The 19,800-nt window shown below is 38.2% G+C and overlaps 1 protein-coding gene across 2 annotated transcripts in view; it reads left to right on the top strand.

Annotated features, from left to right (window-relative positions):
* The window catches only part of LOC108934386 (rho GTPase-activating protein 35-like), a 45,330-nt gene that overhangs the window by 2,461 nt on the left and 23,069 nt on the right, over nucleotides 1–19,800 (top strand). Inside the window, exon 2 of one of the 2 annotated variants that reach the window (XM_018752117.2) lies at nucleotides 14,833–14,902. The exons of the other annotated variant lie outside the window; for it this stretch is intronic. The gene's annotated coding sequence lies outside the window, so the exon portion shown is untranslated. The remainder of the gene's footprint in view (nucleotides 1–14,832; nucleotides 14,903–19,800) is intronic. 2 annotated transcript variants of the gene reach the window in all.

Here is a 19,800-nt window from a genome sequence, read left to right as displayed (position 1 = left end):
CCCTTATGCATGTGCAAATTGTCAAACGTCTTGCTTGTTTGAGTTATTGACATTGTTTGTGTTTAATTGATACAAGTGCAGAATGTGTCTGCCGGTGGAGGTGAGAAATGAGTGGAGAAGGAATATCACACACCTTTCCTTGTGTGTTTCTTCGAGAGTCCAGTGGCGGGCAGCTGGAATGCAAGAAGTAAAATGGCACAAGAGTGCGGGCAGCTGAGGCAGAGTGCTTTAGTTGTCCACGTGAGATGTCGCAGGTCTTAAACGTGTTCAGTGTGTCACCCAAAAGGCTGCATTTGTGCAAGTGTTCCCCCCAATTTTTCAAGTCTCAACTAAACACACAGCATTGGATTTACCCTGGTTGTGTAGCAGGACACGAGCAGGTAGAAGGTCATTCCACCCTGGGAGGGTTTGTTACTAACATGTAGGTTACTAGCAGCTCTACAGCCATCATGTGGCTTATAACAACCAACGTCAGATGTTCTTCTCCTTTCTGTACATCTTTGGCAAACTTTTTCTATGTAATCCTATTTCCAAACAGATCTCTGCATGAGTCTGCATCTTTTTCATTGGTACTTTTTCAACCATTTGTTTGGTTTTTCTAGAAACTGTAAGGCAGGTAGTTTTGTTCATCATCCACAGTGAAACACAGTACGTTATACAATAGAGCTTATTTACATTCATTCGTTTAGCAGATGCTTTTCTCCAAAGTGGGCGGGCCTGGCCGGGTCTTCCTTTCTGGCAGGTCTGGGGTTCAAGTCCTGCTTGGGGTGCCTTGTGATGGACTGGCATCCTGTCCCGAGTGTGTCCCCTCCAGCCCTGCGTCCTGTGCTGCCGGGTTAGGCTCTGGCTCGCCGTGACCCTGTTCGGGACAAGCGGCTTCAGTGTGTGTGTGTGTGTGTGTGTGTTTTCCTCCAAAGTGATCTACATCTCATAGAAAATACAATTTGTGCATTACCTTAGGAGAAAGAGACATGGCTACAGATGTGATTCCTAAGTACAGTTAGTTTCCTTCACCATATGCACCAATGTTCATCACACAAGTAGCTGCATAAAACTACCAGAGTATCACCTTCCTAGTAGTCTTTATTTTTTTCTTTTTAGAGATACATATAAACATTTACGTTCAATTGCAGGAGTGGCTCTATAAAGGATTGGTCCGATCATGAACGTGTATACCTCACGGCCATGAACATTCATATCTTACATGAATTTAAGAGATCTTTGGCGAAACAAGTCCAGAAGAGAAGAGTTTTAAGACCCTTTTTAAATGTGGACAAGATTCAGCAGCTGTGAGCGAAAGGGGGAAGTCGTTCCACCATAACGGTGCCAGAACCTTCGTGCTTTACCTTTTGTGCGTGGGACCACCAAGTGAGCAGATGTGGAAGAGCGTAGCGGTCTAGCTGGTATGTAGCGAATGATCAAGTCCTGTAGATAGCTGGGATCAGTTTCATTGATGCATTTGTAGGCCATAACCTATTTGTTTAGTTGTTTTATTCCAAGATTTTAACAGATGTTAAATAACATTTGAATGGTATTTCAATGGAATCACTTTAAATGGGTGTGTCAGGTCTGGCATTTTTCTGAAGAATTGAATTTTTAGCCTGTGAAGCAAAGAACACAAGTGGATACAGAAAGGAACTATTGCATATGCTGGTTAATTGGTCCTCGTGATAAAATGTATCTGAGTCATGGAAAAGATATATAAACATCTGCTGTTTGATTTGTAAATCAGTGAAAGATGTGGCCCTGCTCTAACTCAGATGTGTATTAAAATGAATTACCGGTCGAATTAAAGGAAACTGTCACAGCAAGGTTATATTATTGTTGGTCAGTGCAATTTCCAACACTTTTTTTTTTTTTTTTTGGGTCAAACTCCTGCCATGTTTTAATTAAGTAATGGAATAACAAGAACTTAGTTTGATTGCTCAGTGTAAAGTTTGAATGGCTTCTGTTCTGTAGCTGTATACTGAAAGTCTTGGCAATAGTTACTGCCTCGAATTAGTATGTGTTTTAAGAAATGATTATAGTTTATGGAACAAAGCTTGTGGAAAATCAAGGTAAGCTTCTATGAAATGTTGTGGTACCACACAGCCTCTTGCATCTCAAAAAGATCAAGCTATTCAAACTTGGGGAAAAATAAGATGTGGTACCAAAATGAAAGGCATGCTTGGATTATGTGTCGCAGACAGTTCCCAATGCTGTGTGCTGTTGCACATCTTGAGAGTAGGTGGTCTGTTGTTGTGTACAAAGAGCAGTGTTGTTATACTAGGTCTGCATGCAGTCATAATAATGAAAACAAGTCTCTGTATGGAGGTATATTTGCAAAAATGGTGTTTTTCTGAATGCGTGTCAAGAAAAACTGGTAGCGTATATAAATATATAGTGGTAAACAACAGTGTTGGTAAACACGTGTGGGTGGCACAGCAAGTAGCACTGCTGTCTCACAGTGCTTGGGTAGTGTAAGAAGACATGGCTTCGATCCTCACTCAATCTGTGTGAAGTTTGCATGTTCTCCCCGTGTCTGCATGGGGTTCCTCTGGATGCTCTGGTTTCCTCCCACAATCCAAAGACCTGCTTTTCAGGTTCACCCATAGTGTGAGTGACAGAGAGAGTGTGTTCCACCGATGTGTGGATGAGTGACCCATTGTAAGTAATGTATCTAGCAGTGTAAGTTACCTTGGTGAGTAAGGTGTGGGCTGATACTACTACGGTGTTCACTGGGAGTTTCTTTAGAGAAAAGTGTCTGTTAAATAAATAAATGTAAGTCATACTCTTAACAAAATGTTTTATTACTTGTCTGGTTGATATGCATAATTTGAAGTGGGTTGTACTGTCTCCTACATGTCACCTGTAAACAAAAAGTAATTTCAGCTTTATGCCTAATGTTGATTCATTGGGTGACTCTGTCCCCCTCACAGCTAAAGGGTTGTGTGTTTAAAACTGGTTACTCCACATACTCTGGTTTCCACCCATAAACCTATGACGAGCTTCTCAAATTGACTGGCGACTCAAAATTGTCCTTAGTACCGTATAATGAACTGTGTTCCAGTTCAGGGTGTACCTTATCTTACAGTTCACAGCAATTTCTGGAATATGCTCCAGGTTGCCCAAACATGATAGGATGCACCATTAATAAACGTGGATGGGTTAAGGTTTTGGTACATATTTAATATGTAAACCACTGTGAGCTCAAATAGGCTCTCATTTCACCCGTGAAGCTTGATGTTTGTCCTCGTTGCACTGCTGTGTCCTAAAGGGGTAGTGTACTGACTAGAATTCTCCAATCCGAGGACCTGAGTTTGCGTCGCTACTCCTTCTGTAGGACCCTTGAGCAAACAAATTTGGTTTCATTATAAAAACTTTGCATTGTTAGGCAAGTAAATGAAGAAATAATGGGACACTCTTTCCTAGTTAAGATAGCGGAGCTATTTGTGATCAGGACTTATTGGTTGACTTCTGGGAATAGGATGAGAGGCAAAGGGAGGCAAACGGTAGGGCATGTTTGTGTGTACAGTGCAGTGCGTACACTCAGTGTGACTTATGCAGTTGTGGAGGGCATGTCATTGTTAGTGACTCCTCAGTATTTCGTGGTTTTCCTTTGTTTTATAATGTCTGTCACTCTTAATTACTGGAAGCTGATTTATGTAATGGTAGACTTTTTTCAATTTTCAATAGACCCTAGTATTATCACTGAGCAGTGTCAGTTCTGTTTTTTCTGCTTTTAGTAAGGTAGGAGGATTTAATGGGACTCATAAAACCTACATTATTTTAATCATCATCGCTGGGCTACTGGAGTACTTGAGTGGAGTATCGGTTAAGTCTGTTCTGTTGTACCTAGATATGAGTGTCATCAGCCTGTCAAGTCTCAGTTCAAGTCACTCATAACACTCCATCAATAATGAGGTTACCATTTGACAGAACAGCAATGCAGTGAAAATTGACAGATTATTTTTTCTGTAAATAATTGTTCCAGATTAGTGGGAAGTGCAGTCCAGCCTTAAGGTAGTTATGATGTTGCGGTTAGGTGCCATTAAGTCGATGTCAACTCATGGCTACTCTATGGATAGTTGTGCAAGGTAGTCGTATTAAAGTGCAATAATTGAGTAAATGCTTTTTTTTAATTGGTCTGGTTGATAATATTTAGAAGTTTTATAATTCTAGTTCTTACTTTAAAACTGCTGTTATGTAATACACAGGAGAGATGTTTTATTTGTTAGAGGAGGGTATTAAGATGGTTGAAGTAAGGCTTGCCTTTAATATTTACGCTTCAATTATAATAGAATTTTTGTTGTCTTCATTAATCAGTGTTGTAGAAAAAAGAAATTGCAGAAACTGCATTATAAAGATTTTCATGTTCAAGGCTATTTACATTGATCTGATACTATTCTCCAAACCAACTTACAATGTTAAGATACCTACAATAATTTACCCATCTTTGCAGCTGTGTAATTTTACTGGAGCAGTTCAGGATATGTACCTTGCTCAAGGATGGGATTTGAATCTGCAATCTTTTGGGTCCAGATGTCTCAGTTCCAAAACTGGATGATATTCTTTAGTCTTAAGTTATTTAATGTGATCTGTGAGTGTATTGATATCAGTTCTCTTGTAATGTCAGAGTGAGACCCTTAAGCAAAATGTAGGTAATTATGGTTTTTAGGGCATCCTATTGGACAGGTATTATGTTGTGATTATTTTTGAATGAAAATTAAGTATATTACAATATTCCTCATAGTTCAAAATGAGCAGTGAAGTGCTTGTTTATATGTAATGCTTCACTCTTTTATCACTATTAAAGACCTGTTCGCAACAGCAATAAATTCACTTTGACATTTAGTGCTCAGATGTTAAAAATTCAGCAGCCTGTTGTGGTTTTCTCAATCACCCAGAAAATGGAAGTTTGTAAATTTGGCTCTGAAATGATATTTGTTTGAAACCCAACTGTTGTTCTCCCAAAAATCTTTCCTTTTGGATTCTGCTCATTGTTATTCAGGGTGGGAGTATTACGTTTATTAATTTACCAGACGTTTTTCTCCAAAGATACTACTACATAGTGTTCACTTTAAGTATCAGCCCACACCTTACAGGTGGTCCCCGTTTTTCGATGAGTCGACTTAAGCTTTTTTTTTTTTTTTTTTTTACACTTTACAAAGGTGAGCTGGCAATAGACATTCAGTAGAATCAGTACTTCGAATTTTGACCCCCCCCCCAGGCAAGCAATATTAGGCAGCGACAGCAATCCACATCTCACATTGTCACACAGAGGTTTGTATTAAATGCATTTTGGATTTATGATGGGTTTCAGGGAATGTAACCCCATTGTAAATCAAGGACCACCTGTATTCACCTAAGGTGACTTACAGTTTAGGATACGCTACTTACAATGAGTCACTTATCCACATACCGATGAGACACACTTTGCCACTCATAAGCACGCTGTGGGTGATTTTTGTTACCAAAAATTTGGACTGTGGGAGGAAACCAGAGCACCCGAAGGAAACCCATGCAGATACGGGGTGAACATGCAGACTCCACACAGACTGAATGGGAATCAAACCCAAATCCTGTTGCACCATCCAGGTGCTGTGAGACAGCAGTTCTACTCACTGTGCTACCATGCTGGCATACATTGGTATGCCATTGCTGCTTTGGTAGTCAGTTGATTTGCCATATTAGATTTGAAGAGAGTTCTGACAATAGAAATATACAAACAATACATAATTTGTTGGCAAGAGATAATGTCTTGTGCTCCTGCCTACAGTGATCAGAGTAAGCATAACTACTTTTTGATAGCACTTTACTGTTGTCTGAGCCTCAGTCTTAGCTGCATAAGAAGTGCTCTGCATCATTAATAGAAGTATGTCCCCACCATTTTATGGAAGACTTGGAGAATGAGAGAAACAAAAAAAAAAAAAAAAAAACACTGACCTGTAATTCAGCATAGTTGCGATTTCCCCTAAAAAAAAATGTGTGGTTTAAACCAGAAGCTTGTGTTTACTAAAGGAAGGAGCCAATTACAGCAGCTTTGGAACTTGAAGCACAGATTATTTTGCTGTGCCCTGAATGGTTGCCTTGTTTAAAACAGGATTACAAGGGAATACTACATTCTCCAACTACTGTGTCTGAATTTCCACCAGGAAGCTTTCTGGAGTTGAACTCGAATGGTTAATCATGTGTCTTCAGCCCAGTCTGTAATATTTTAGTGTAAATGGAAGTGGAGGGTGCCAGAACAATTGCACCCCCATCCCAGCAGTTAGAATAGAGATATTTGTGCAATTGTAGTTGTAAAGGCTGGATTCCTGGTGTTTTTATTAAACCTGTTGCTGGGTTTTTCAAGAATCATGCTCATTTTAACCTTGGATATTTTGCTATTTATTATTGCCAAATTTGTGGAATTTTGAAAAGCTAATGTCCTCTCTCTCATTGCACACAGCAGCAGCTGCTTTTGGTCAAGTGCCTTCAGGGCTGCAGGTCAAACTGGGTAACCGGCACTGTCATCCAATCATGTTATGTGGGCCAATGAGTTTTGGATCCCTTGGAGTGAAGAGTGGGTGGTTTATTTCATGTACATTGGAGAAGGTGTGTGCTGACAGTAACACTAGCTTAGTTGGGTGTCTGTTTTGTGTTTTGAGGGAGAGACTAAGAAATGGGTTAGCAAGCTACAACTGAACTGGTAGAAAAAGGGACAAAGTACAAAATCAGTATCAGTGCAGTTTTTGAAGTATATTGGATAAACTGTGGGCTTTTATTAGGTTATGGTGGAATTTGGCATTCGTAATATTTTATACGCTGGTAAGTTTATCCTGGCCTGCATGAAATCTCTGAACACTGAATTTAGGAAACTGGAAAATGGCCCAGTCCCATTGTATAGTGCCTTTTTATGTGTGTGGTGACTATCTGGGTCAGCGCTATTTCAGTCCTTGGGAACCTGAACCCTACAGGACTCTGGACTTCCACAAGTTTGGATCTTTAAGTTTTTGCTGCTGAACCCTGGCAATCTGTAGTATTGCAAGCTGTGCAATTTATTTTGCTTTAAGAATTCTGCTTGGCAAATAACATTTTGAATAAGAAGGAAAGTTCAAACATAGCATCTGAATTGCTACTTAAACACTTTGAAAACACATTGAATTGTTAATCACCTCCTGTAATGTGTATCACAGGAAATTGTTTACACACACATTGTCTGAAACCGCTTCTCCCGAGTGGGGTTGCGGCAAGCCTGAGCCGGCAACACAGGGCGCAAGGTTGGAGTGGGAGGGTACACACCTTGGACAGGATGCCAGTCCATCGCAAGGCACCCCAAGCAGGGCTCGAACCCCAGACCCACCAGAGACCAGGACCCGGTCAAGCCTGCTGCACCACCACACCCCCAGGAAATTGTTTACTACACTTAAATTCAGTTGCCACGTTAAGACATACTGTCAGTTGGTTATTTCTTACATTTATTTACATGGTAGATGCTTTTCTTCCAAGCAAAATATAGCTGAGTCTCCAAAAATATGTTCAGCATCAGATGTTTTGATATAGATTATCATAACACAGGTTATTTGATATTGTAATCACCTAAGTAGCTACCTCTACCAATGTGAATTGCATGGCTTGTACACTCAGCTCTCATATGAGGAAGCGCCATTCATTGAAAAACCACTACAGCAGTTAGTGTAATGGTCTTCTGATTCACTAAAATGGCATTTTGGCCTGGTAAGCAGAGGAAAAACTCTGCAGTTGTTTTTTCAACTGGTGTTCAGACCATTTTTAAAACATGAAAATCAACCAAATAATCAATGCATGTGGACAAGTGGGTATTGATCAATGAATTCACAGATAAGGTGGATAATCTTTTGTTGCCAATATTATAAAATATGTTGGTGTTTTCATTAAGATGTAAATTAAAATACAAAAATATATATCTTACACATTTTGTCTGCAAACCCATTCCCCCAACATAAAGGAAACAATTCCTAATCTCACACACACGCACACATTTTCAGAACCGCTTGTCCCATACGGGGTCACGGGGAACCGGAGCCTAACCCGGCAACTCAGGGCGTAAGGCTGGAGGGGGAGGGGACACACCCTTGCAGTGGGGAACTTATGGGGTGATTTGATCAACAAATTTTACCCTGTTACATGGTAGATTAACAAGGTAATTACAGCAAGTGTTGAAAGTAATTTTTACTGTTGAAAGACTTTGATCTTGAATGATGGGTTTTGAGACTCATTCTTGAATGCTGTGAGGCATTCAGCAGTTCTGAGGGAGAGGGGGAGTTCTTTTACATCTAGGAGTAAACCAGATGTAGGGGAACTTGGTGTTCTTGCTGGGGTGTTGAGTGACCATACCGTGTTTGTATTATGGTGTTAATCCGTCAATTATTTTGTAGGCTGTAATTGCGGTCTTAAACTTGATGTGGGCAGCCACAAAAAGTCAAGGGGAGCGATGACGAGGTAGAGGAAGAAAATAAATTGAACGGTAGAATTCTGTATCGGTTGAAGTGGCTTGATGGCAGAGGCCTAAAACCAGACATTAGGGTGTTTCAGTAGTCCAGGCAAGATGGCAGAAAAGCCTGACCAGGGGCCAGTTAGAGAGTGGCATTTGGTACCATGTTTGTTAGGACATATCTGCAAAATGGGTTATGGCTTCATTGTGCTGAGAAGTAGAGGTATGAGTCTTGTTACTTTCAGGGACTTGACTGATTAAGTGGATTCGATGACTGAGTTTTACAGCAGGGAAATTGAGGATCTCATTTTTAGATGGGTGAAGTTTTAAAGTGTCTTCTCTCATCTAGGTGGTGATGTCTGAGATGCTGTAGTGCCTGTCAGTGTATCGGCCAGCTGGGGAGGATGGAAGTAGATGTGTGTGTCGTCTGCGTGTGTGTAGTCCCAACGTCTATTGAGGGAGAAAGAGGGTTAGAAAGGGAACTATGCCAAAGCACCTACCTAATAAGTGATATTGAAACCATTTCAGTGATGCTGCTTTGATTCCCAGGTCTTCTGCTGAGGTGAAGAGTCTGGTGGTTGTTTCTATCATGTGGCATTTCACTACAGTGTGCCACATACAAGCTGCATGTGCAGTGCTGTACCGATCATGTTTATAAAGTACTATTGTGTTGTAGTAAAACTGTAAAATTCTAAGAATTGCTAACTGCAGTGTTGCAGTTTGCTGAATGCCCCTGCCGCTATTACATATTTATGTGTATGCTGTCTATTTTAGCTGGTTTTCTGCCTGCATAATTGACCAAAACAGATTTAAGTGTGTGTGAATGTTGATGATTACCTTCATTCGTGACTAATATTTTCATTCCCTTTTGCTCACTTATTGTATGCTCTGGTTAGGCTTATTTGGAACCTGTAGAAATGTATGGGGCAGCCTAGAATGTTTCTCTTACCTGTCTTTTTGCACCAATGTACTTGGCCTAAAAAAAGTTTTAATCCTCTCTTGGGGACATCTGACTTTAGGACTTGTTCCACTTTGACATAAAAATGTTACATCTGAGCACTCAACATGGAAAAATAGCTGGCAAACATATATACAGAAGCAAGTGTATTCAGAGAAATGAATTACTTGCACACATTAGCCATAAAATGGCATATAAGCAATTAACTTTGCTAGTCAGATTAATTGGTTCCTCAGATGTATGCTTTAATATGAATTAGGGTTTTGCTCTTGTTTACAGAATTTTCATAAATTGTAACCAGGACTGCATTTAAAAAAGAAAGAAAAATCCCTTCTGATGCTCTATGAAAGTCTAGAAAATTTTGGTACTCCTGTCTTTGAGAGAAGGACTGAGGCTTTTCTAAGGGGGAAAAAATGAGCCTCTCAGTATTCAGCTTCACACAGTTTTTGTTAAATCTCTTTGTTTTTGTATTCTCATAATTTTCAAAAATCAATTTAAAATGAACATGAGAATACAAACCTTAGTAATGGAATTCACATTAACTGCAAGCCAGAAGATTTTGCTATACCAAGAAGGCTGTAAATTCAAGTCCTGGGATTGGCCTTGCTGCTGTACTGTTGTAGCAAGTGCATATAACCAAAATTGCACTGATTTTAAAAACCCAGGCCATCAAATGATAAAAATCTAGGAAATATAAGCTTGAAAATTGCCTTGGATCTGTGCCAGTTGAACAGCAAGTACTATGAGGATGGAAATACTAGATAGTGAAATTGCATTTTTTTTGTCAACATATAGGCGCATACTAAGATAAAATTTTGTGGTCAACACTGAAGCACATAGGTCTGTCCTTGAATCTGGAGATGAACAGAGGAACTGAGTATTTCAGAATGCGTTGGCATAATTAGCATATCATTTGTTGGACATTTGTTTCAAAACGTTCACTGAGCTCCCTATTTCTGGAAATCCTTACATTTATTTGTATGGTATTTCACAGTAGACCTTAATGTGAACAATACTGAGATTACAAACACAAGTTGTAGACCTCAAGATGTTAACAAACCATTTTTGTAAAGTATGCATAATGCAGGATTATGTCAATACCCCCCCCATTTGCTTACATAAAATACATTCTGTAGCCCTTTGAGTATGGTAGTAATACTGCAAGATAACAGCAGAGTGGATTTAGGTGGGCAGTGGACTTTTGAGCAGGAATATGAGTTGCCCTTTAAATTGTTGTTGATCAGTGGACATGTGTTGCTCCACTAGTAAAAAAATTTGAGGTTTTCCATGACATAACCCAGCAATCATTAGACATAGGTCTCAAATAGTATAATGAATTAAATAGCGATCATTACCATAATAGAGAGAACTGAAGTTTTAGAGCTTTAAGCTTGAAGCTTTATTTGCTGTAAAGGTGTCATTGAAGATGCCCACTTACCAGACCCCAGTGCCTCAGAGAATGAAGAGAAGGTCTTGAACTAGTTTTGCTCTGGAAGGATGGTTATGTTTCTAGATCAATTTTTACTTTTGTCTTATTGTATCTGTGTTGTCTAAATCTGTGATTGGCCTGAAATTGACAGGTTTGTGCTTGTTTTATATTTCCTCTTTCCTGTCTTGTATGTATTCTCTTTTGTACTATATCCTTTCTTTCATAATGTGAGTAAAGATGTAAGTTGTCATATTTATGGAAAATGTTTTAAATGTTTTCAGTGTATACCTTTATCAGAATGTCCATGGGGAAAATAACATTTTTCTAATGCTTTATTCCTGTGATGAAGGATTTTAGGTGTGTAAACATTTTTTATGTACCTCATAGAAAACTGTATATAATGTGACATAATATAATGTTCTTCATGACTTAGAGTAATCTGTAAATGTACACAGACCTAGCAAAGCAAAAAAGTGTTGTAAATATGTAGAACTTCAAGTTATGAGGACTAGTAATGCTTTTTGGGTCTGTTAGGGGAAGACTAATGCATACACAACACAGTATTTTAAAGTAAATGAATGACAAACTGTTGAGAATGTGTGCTTCCACGGTTCTGCCAGTTGATGCAATATTGCCAGAGCTAGTAAATGTAAATAAATGTACTAAATAAAATTAGAGTGCAACTTCCTCATAAGAATTTGATTCAGTGTTTAGGTCACAGGTCAGCTCAGTATTAGTTTTTTTTTTTTTTTTTTTTTTTTAAACCCAGTCCTTTGGTTAACTATTAACCATGAGGCTCAATGCTTACCCAGCAATAGGAGCAAAAGTCAGTTTAAGGCAGCATATTCATGTCCAGTTATTGATTCTGCTGTGTTGTTATATTGTTCTGTACAACTTAGTTAATTATCTCCATACTAATGGAGAGCTGACAGAAAGGAAATGATTTGAATATGAATTTCATACTGGAAAAGAATCCAGTCTTTCTAGTACTTTGAATTGGCCTCACTCTTATCCGCTAAGTACATGCGAAAGTGCAGTTTTTCTCCTTATCTTTTTTTCCTGTTTAATTCTGATATGCTGTAATTTAAAAAAAAAAAAAAAAAAAAAAAAGCAATTCAAGCACAAACAATAGTTGACTTCAGTTTTAGTAAAGAATAGAAAGAAAATGAAACCCAGGAGTTCTGTCATCAATCTAAAAAGATTCCCCCCCCCCCCCCCCCAATACTTTTTGTGTGTTCAGTAAGTTCTGTGTCAGTGCACAAATGCCAAAGAACAACGTGAGTGTGGATGATCAGCAGCTCCTGTGGTCTTGTTTCTGCTTTTGTTGTCAGGAACAGTGGGAGACTGGTTCACTGTAATGCTGCTCATAGTTAACTGTCTACTTTTACAATATTTGTACTTAAGTTATATAACTTCAAGTTGAAGACACCGAGATCTAAAATGTTTCTGTATGAAAAATTGCCAGATTTAAGAGTATTAACAAGGCAGAAATATGAAAAAGGCTAAAGTTCATTAGTTTCATCATAAATAGTCTATATAAAAATTTGTACCAGTTTATATATACAATAATGGCTTTACATTCATTAATTTAGCTGATGCTTTTATTCAAAGAGACTTACAATGTTAAGCTACTTAGAATTAATGAATTAATTAGGTGGGTTTCAAACCTGTGACCTTTGGGTCCAAAGGCACCAGATCTAACTGCTGTGCTTCTGAGTCAAGACTTCTATGAAATGCAAAGTTTAACTTCAGCTCGAAGGGCCTCCTTTATATTGTGATCATAAATTGCTATTCGTTTCATCATGCCACATTAGCAATCCATGGCAAGAGTGCCAAAGGAACAAAATCAGGCTGATGTTCCCTTGGGTGGCTGGGTCCACCCCCCACCCCGTAGCTCACAGGGATACCTACGTATGCAGCTGGATTCAGACAAATTGCGTTCTCCTCCAGGCATGTTGCACTCATGGTGAAGTATGCACCCCATAGAGTGAAGTGCGTGCCTGTGTTCATTGTTACTGTATTGACAGGGGTATTTTGTTTGAATGGGAGGCAGTTCGTTAATCGGTCACAACAAAAGTGGGAGGATTTTTTTTTTAAACCTTTTCATTGCCTTCACTGACAAATATTTGACTATTAAATTTTTGTTATGGCTTGGTTTTATGAAGTGGCAACATTTTGATGAAGTTTGGGGTTTATTGTAATGTTTTCTTTGAGTTTTCATTTCATAAAGTTACAGCATAAGATTTTGTGTTTCTCATTTGCATCTTTAAACATTGTCTGAAAGCTACGAGTAAACTTCTGCGTTTAGCAGAAATAAACAAGTAATTTCTGAAGACATGTTTTATATAGATTTTCACTGTGTAATTCCGTTGACAGTGTACACACTAGGGAAGATGTTTGGGGAGATCCCTTATCAAAGTTCTAGCTGTGGCCTAGGAATTGGAATGCAGCCTTGCTGAAAAATAGTTGTCCTTTCAGTTGGACTGGTTTCAGCAAGAATTGAGGTTGTATTGCTATTTTTTTATATTTAGGTTTTTTTTTTTTTGGGTGGGGGAATTAATGAACTTGTTCAAATGCCACAAGATGGAATCCTTTGAAATAAGGCTTTTTTTTTTAATTAAAACAAATGATAGATGGGTTACAGCATTCTTAGTAAACAAACAAGGGTATTCTTTGGCCACAGCTCATACTTCCTGTTCAGTTACGTTCTTGAGAATCCCCTCGTGTGGAGGGTGGAGAGAAGGCAGCTGCACGATTGTGCAATCCCTCTACACAGACACAGCACACTAAAAAAGCAAAGCGCACACATTCAGGCTGTGCCGAGGAATGGCCAAAACAGAGGGGCTTTATGACCTCCAGTTGTGGAATCTTTTTTTTTTTTTTTTGGGTGCAGGCAAGAGCCAGTTCTGATCGAGTTGGTTTTTCTATCTTTTTTTTATATATATATATATATATATATATATATATATATATATATATATATATATTTATATTTGGTGGAAAGGTTCCAGGATATTGGTTGCTTGGTCAACATGTGTATGGGGGGGGGGGATTCCAGGTTCAGATCTTCTGTCATCGGAACATCACAAAATGAATATTGGATGCAAATTGACAGATGCAATTGAAACACATAGAAATGATAAACACCCAGGTGCAATCAGTGGTGCCTGGCAGTAGCCATGTCAAGCGTAAGCGAGGATGAAAGGGAGAGGAGGGGGAAAGAAATGGCTGCCTGTCTCTTACCACCTCTGTCCTTTTTACCCAGAGAAACCAGATTAATCAAGTTTCACATGATTGACTTTGCTCACCGTGAATTGCACCAGTCTTTTTTTGTTCTGATATTCAGTTCAATCTTGCAGTTTGTCTAGTCAGTGGTATTGATGTCTAAAGTCAGTGTATATGGCCAGCTTGTATTAAGATAAGGTTTTGGCAGGGAAGACTTCAAATGAATGAGAGAGGCTAATTGTAAATGGCACATCATCCCAAATTCTGTTCACGGTTGAGGTTTTTACCCTTCATCCCCTTTGTTTTGTTAATTCAAGGGCATTGATTTTGCTCTTTAAATCCCCTGTCACTCAGGGCTGGTGTACTATAGAAAAGAGAGGCTGGTAAATTGATCAGCCGGAGGACACCAAATCCCCCCTTCCCCCCTGCACTGTGCATGAGGCACAGTCTCTCGGCAAGCGCAAGTATTGGCAGAATTCATTGGCAGGTTTCGAAAGAGGTTAGAAAGCTCCCCTTTCTCTAAGTCTCAGCAGACTGTAGTCTGGAGCTTCTAGGAGCCAGAATGCAACTGTAGCACTATGAAATTCCTTAGATATTAAAGGCTGTTTTAGCCCCAGGTACTACATGAGTAAGCCTCCCCCTTCTGCTTACTATTTAGTCTATTACGACTGAAGCCGTTTTAAGTGTTCACGGCTCTGTGAATTACAGAAGGCTGTGCAAATCCCTAGTATCCTGTTACCTAATCTATCCATTTAGATCAGACCCTGTCTCCGTCTTTATCCGCAGATGATTCTCCGCTGACACTCTTCTGATTTAACTGTCTGCGCTGTGTAAGCAGACCTGACTCCCCTCTCAGGTAGGTTTTTGTCAAGACTTAAAATTTTCTTTCATTCTTTTTCTCCGTGTTGAAGTTGCCCTTTTTCCTGTGTCTAAATGCTATTTTCTGGAGGATAAAGTTTCCATCCACTCCCTTAATCTGGTTGAAGGTGAACAGGACAGACCGGTTCTGAATGCTGTCACACACCCCTGATGGAACAACCACCTGGGTGAAGTGATGATGGTATCAGACTGAACACTAAAGGAATTTGCATTCTTTTGCCTGCAGACATGAAACCCTGCAATTAGCTACAGTCTTAATTAACCTGAAGGAGCAGCACCCTTGGCTGAAAAACTGGCTGTGACTTTTTAGTGAAGAGTAGCTTCAATGACAGCATGGCTATGTTTTCTGCCATTGTCTGCTTTTAGTATTTGAGCAGAACTTCTAGCATAGCAACATTGTCTGAATTATGGATGGCTGCTGGCAAAATATAAGACTTGTGTTACTTGCACATACAGGAACTTTTCAACAGAAAATTTAACCAGACACAAAGATTACCTTATAATTTGGTGCCATGGACATGTAATAAAGGTGCAGAAAAGAAGCATTTGTTTTCCTTTCCATGCGTTTCAGCAGACAACATTCAACTTTTATTGAATACACATTTGCCAGATTTCCTGTTACAGATCATGGCTGTGTAAGTTTGATTCTGAGATTTAGTGTAGAAAATCACTTTAATTTCCATAACTCAGTAGTATGCTTTTCTTCTCAATGCTAGATTGCTTCTATTTTATGTATGATACAAGTACTTTTTCCCCTACTTATGTTGTGGCCTAATCAAAAGTCAAGGCATTTTGCTGAGGGTTTTTTTTTTTTTTTTTTTTTTTTTTTTTCCTGGCTTAAACTCTAATTGAAAAGTAGAATGTAAATGTCAGAACAATACTAGTTAACAAAGAAGGATAAGAAATAAATCAACAGTGAAGCAACTATGACTGAATATTATTATTGTTTAAGGCTTGACATTACCTTGTTAATGCCCTAGTACCTTGGTACTAAAAGCAAACGTGGGTGGCACAGTGAGTAGCACTGTTGTCTCACAATGACTGGGTGGTGTGAGAGGACGTGCTCCGGTTTCCTCCCACACTCCAAAGACATGCTGTTCAGGTTCACCCATAGTGTGTGAATGACAATGTGTGTTCTCCACTGATGTATGGATGAGTGACCCATTGTAAGTAGTGTATCTAGCAGTGTATGTTACCTTGGTGAATAAGGTGTGGGCTGATACTTCCAGTGAACGCTGTAGTAGTATCTTTAGAGAAAAGCGCCTGGTAAATAAATGTAAGCAGGCTTTACTAGAAATTTTTTTTTTACAGTGCATATTGCATAAGTTGACTAGCTACAAAAACCGATGTGTGTAAACCAGACTTTTATCAGTGTTCAACATGGGGAAAGTTGTGAAGCCTATGCATTGACTATCCTAAGGTTCTTGCAGTGGGAGCTTGTATTTATGGATACATTCTCTTTCCATAATGTAGTGCATGGGAAATATGTACTTGGTTTTTTTTTTTTTTTTTTTTTTTCCCTTCTCTTCTTCTTCTTTAAGATTTATTGTCATTTTGGGTGAAAATAGTCCAATATTTGGAATACCTTTTAACCTTTATTAATTAAAATTTTAAATGCATTATGGCTGAATATTAAACTATTTAGTATCATTGCAATAAGCATAACCAGTGCAATCATCAAGTTGCACATTTTTAAGTTTTGAAGTACAGTGGGGAGGACTTTAGGTGTTTACAGAATTTTTAGTTTGGCTTTTCAGTCCATGCTTTGTTTTTTATGTAGAAATTAATAGAATCTGAGTGTTTTATTATTTAAAGTAAAATTACAACAAATTTAATAATAAAAGATTAAACCTTTATTATTTTAGCCTAAAAATTTAAATTCTCAGAATATGCTGACATAATTCACATTGCACTGAACTTTGGAGTCAGCAGAACTGTCTGTCCACTTATAAACATAGAAATGTTTTTGTTTTATTTTGTGGTCAGTACGACTGAAACGATTCCTCAAGTGACTTGACTAATTAAATTCCTCTCTAAGTTTTATGCCTCAAGGACTCGTTCTATATACTGTGTGTGTGTGTATAAATATATATACGCGCACACACACACCCTATATAGTGTATTTCCAATATCTCCACTCCACGTTCAGCCCAGTTGGTTGCAATAGTGCACCTTTTTGCTGGTCTGCCAATGGCCTTTGCAACTTGTGTGTGTGTGTTCATTCTCTTTTTGGGTTTTGGTTTTTGCCTCCTACCAGTGCCAAAAAGCCTTACAAAAAAAACAATTTTTTTTTTTTTTTTTTTTGTTCGTTGAAACCACGTGCTCCTGTAAGTTAAGTACTTAAATTGTGATTTGCACTTCTGTAATTTGTTGTGGTACTTTCTACTCCTAAGTAGAGCTTGGGATGATAAAATATTTTTGTTTATTTTATTTGTTTGTTCATACCTTATTTTTGGTTGTACTTTGGAAAGTTATTTGAAATATGTTTCTGATTATTGGATTTCAGTATGAGTTATTAGATTCAATATGGTTTTTTTTAAAAAAAAAACTCAGTGTAACTAATGTTGCTTAACAGGTTTCTTTGCACTTTTTTCATTTAAATATGCCACTCAAACCATAAAACTTAATTTTTATAAATTAAAAGTTGCTTAAGTGTAAAATTGTTGCCAGTTTTTGTTCTCCTGTATATTTTCTGTTTGATAAGTCTTTTTATCTAAATACTTGATTGATTGTCATGATGATCAGTGCAGTACTTGATAATTAAAATAATTGATAGTGGCGGCCCTAGTTACACGTCCGCCCACTGAGGAGCTTATTTCCATTCCAAGTTAAAGGACAGACACTTCATCTGAATATCTGCCAAGGTTTGTCTGTTGCTCAGGTACTTTACTTAGAATGTGAACAATGTTTAATTCCAGTTATATAACATGCAGACTAGAGGACATTTTTTTGGTAAGGTAGGCTGATAACTCCAAATAAGAAGGAGCTTTAGAGAAAAAAGCAGCACATAAATCTGACAGTTCATTGCCATTGGCAATCCTACTTTGTGTCCTTATTCCAACTCACTTTTCAAGAATGTGGGTCAGACTTGCAAAAATCAATTTTCAGCACAAAGAGAGGACTTGAACAAATTTGCATAGTCTTAATACAAAAGGTGGGGATGGGTAAAAATACTTTGGGTGGCTGACAGATAAGTCTTTTGTATTGCAGTTGAAGCCACACTTAAGCTGCCTAATTACACTTAATCTACTGCACCCAGACTTGTTAGATAAATCTGATTCTTCTCTTTAGAAAGAAATGTGATTTTTGTAGTTTGAGTGTTTTTGCAGGAACAGATTAGGATGGAGAAGCAGAGGTGTAGAGGATTTTGATGCCTGCTTAGAGAGCTAGGTAATGTTTAAACTGATTTGTTTGTCGATTCATGAGGTTGAGTGTTGTGCATTGATTTATCGATATGATTCACACTACAGGGATTTCTTTTGATTAGGAATAGGCAGTTCTGCTCATTTGGTTTTTGAGCTTTTGTAAACTTGGTTGGAAACTTTAAGGTTTTCTTGGAGGAAAACTGCCACTCTTGTATATGGAACTTGTCTGTTTTTATTTTCCTTAGGCTGGGGATATGCTTGTTTTGACAGCAGGCCTATAACTGAATGTGCCAATTGCTAAGGTTCCCAGAAGGATTCTTGCTTTGATATGTTCTTAAACCATTATACTTCCTGTTCTAGCCAATGTTTCCTCAACTTTTTTATTTCTACATTACTTAGTGTCTGTGGTGGACATATGGCCTGCGTATTTAAAAATACCAGATGAAAATCATGTCTTCAGACTTTGAGTTTCATTTTCAAAGTGTTCAGGGTTGTTCATCTACCCATATTTGTTCATTGTCTGTACATACCTAACATATCCTTTCTGAAAGTGTTGTGACAAGGTTGTACTTCATGAACTCTCTGTATGAATGAGAAAATTTAAGCGGTGTATAGTTCAGAAAAATCCATGGGGTGGTCCTTTTGGGACTCACAGTACTTTGTAGCTTTATCAATAAAATTGAGGTGATAAATCTGACATTTTACACAACAATTTTGTAGCTGAAACAGATCTCCATATTGGAATTTTTCAAAGTCCTGCCCACCCCGCCATTTGGTTTGGTGAAATATTTAATTTTGCATTTGCATCAAAAAAGAATTTGCCTGTGTGTTTTCCAGGAGTGCATTTGAATTACATTGTCCTTGGCATGAAAATGCTTTAATCAGTTCTAATGAATTCAAGTTATAATAAACTTTGTTTGACACAATGTAGGGAGTTTTATTATTAGTGACACTAAAGCTTATTTTGATACATTTTTACATTAATTCTGTAGTCTCTGTTAAACTGAGTTTATTTTACATTTGTTGCCAGCTTATACAGTAGCTGCATGCTGAAGCAATGAAGGCAGCTTGCTTCTTGGTTTGACCACAGTATTCCACACTGGTTTCCTGCGAAGGTCTAAGCCTGCGGACATGTTGCAAAATTGTGAATAGTAGTTTTGACGATCTGCTTGCCTAAATGTCAGTTTTGACTAAAGGTGCAGTGGATAACTACTGTTTACTTTCCTGTTCTTGAGGGGAAAAAAAATTGTCAAAAGATATTAAATGGACCTTAGGTTTTCCTGTCGTGCAGGTGCATGCAAGTAACTGGGACCAGGATGTTGAACTTTCTGAAATTCACATTGTCCAACTGGTATGCTATGTAACAATGGATCACTAATATTTTATTTCAGGAAAATGACATCTGAGTTGTTGATTTGCCTCTATCTTTTCTAAAGTGTCCTTTGAGAGAGATAATGAAATCCTCTGATGCAGACAAGATGACAATCAAAAATCTAATACATAATTGCTT

This window comes from Scleropages formosus, chromosome 4 (genome assembly GCF_900964775.1).
Source record: "Scleropages formosus chromosome 4, fSclFor1.1, whole genome shotgun sequence".
NCBI lineage: Eukaryota > Metazoa > Chordata > Actinopteri > Osteoglossiformes > Osteoglossidae > Scleropages > Scleropages formosus.
Note: the sequence above shows the minus strand (reverse complement) of the source record. Positions and strands in the feature narration are given on the sequence as shown.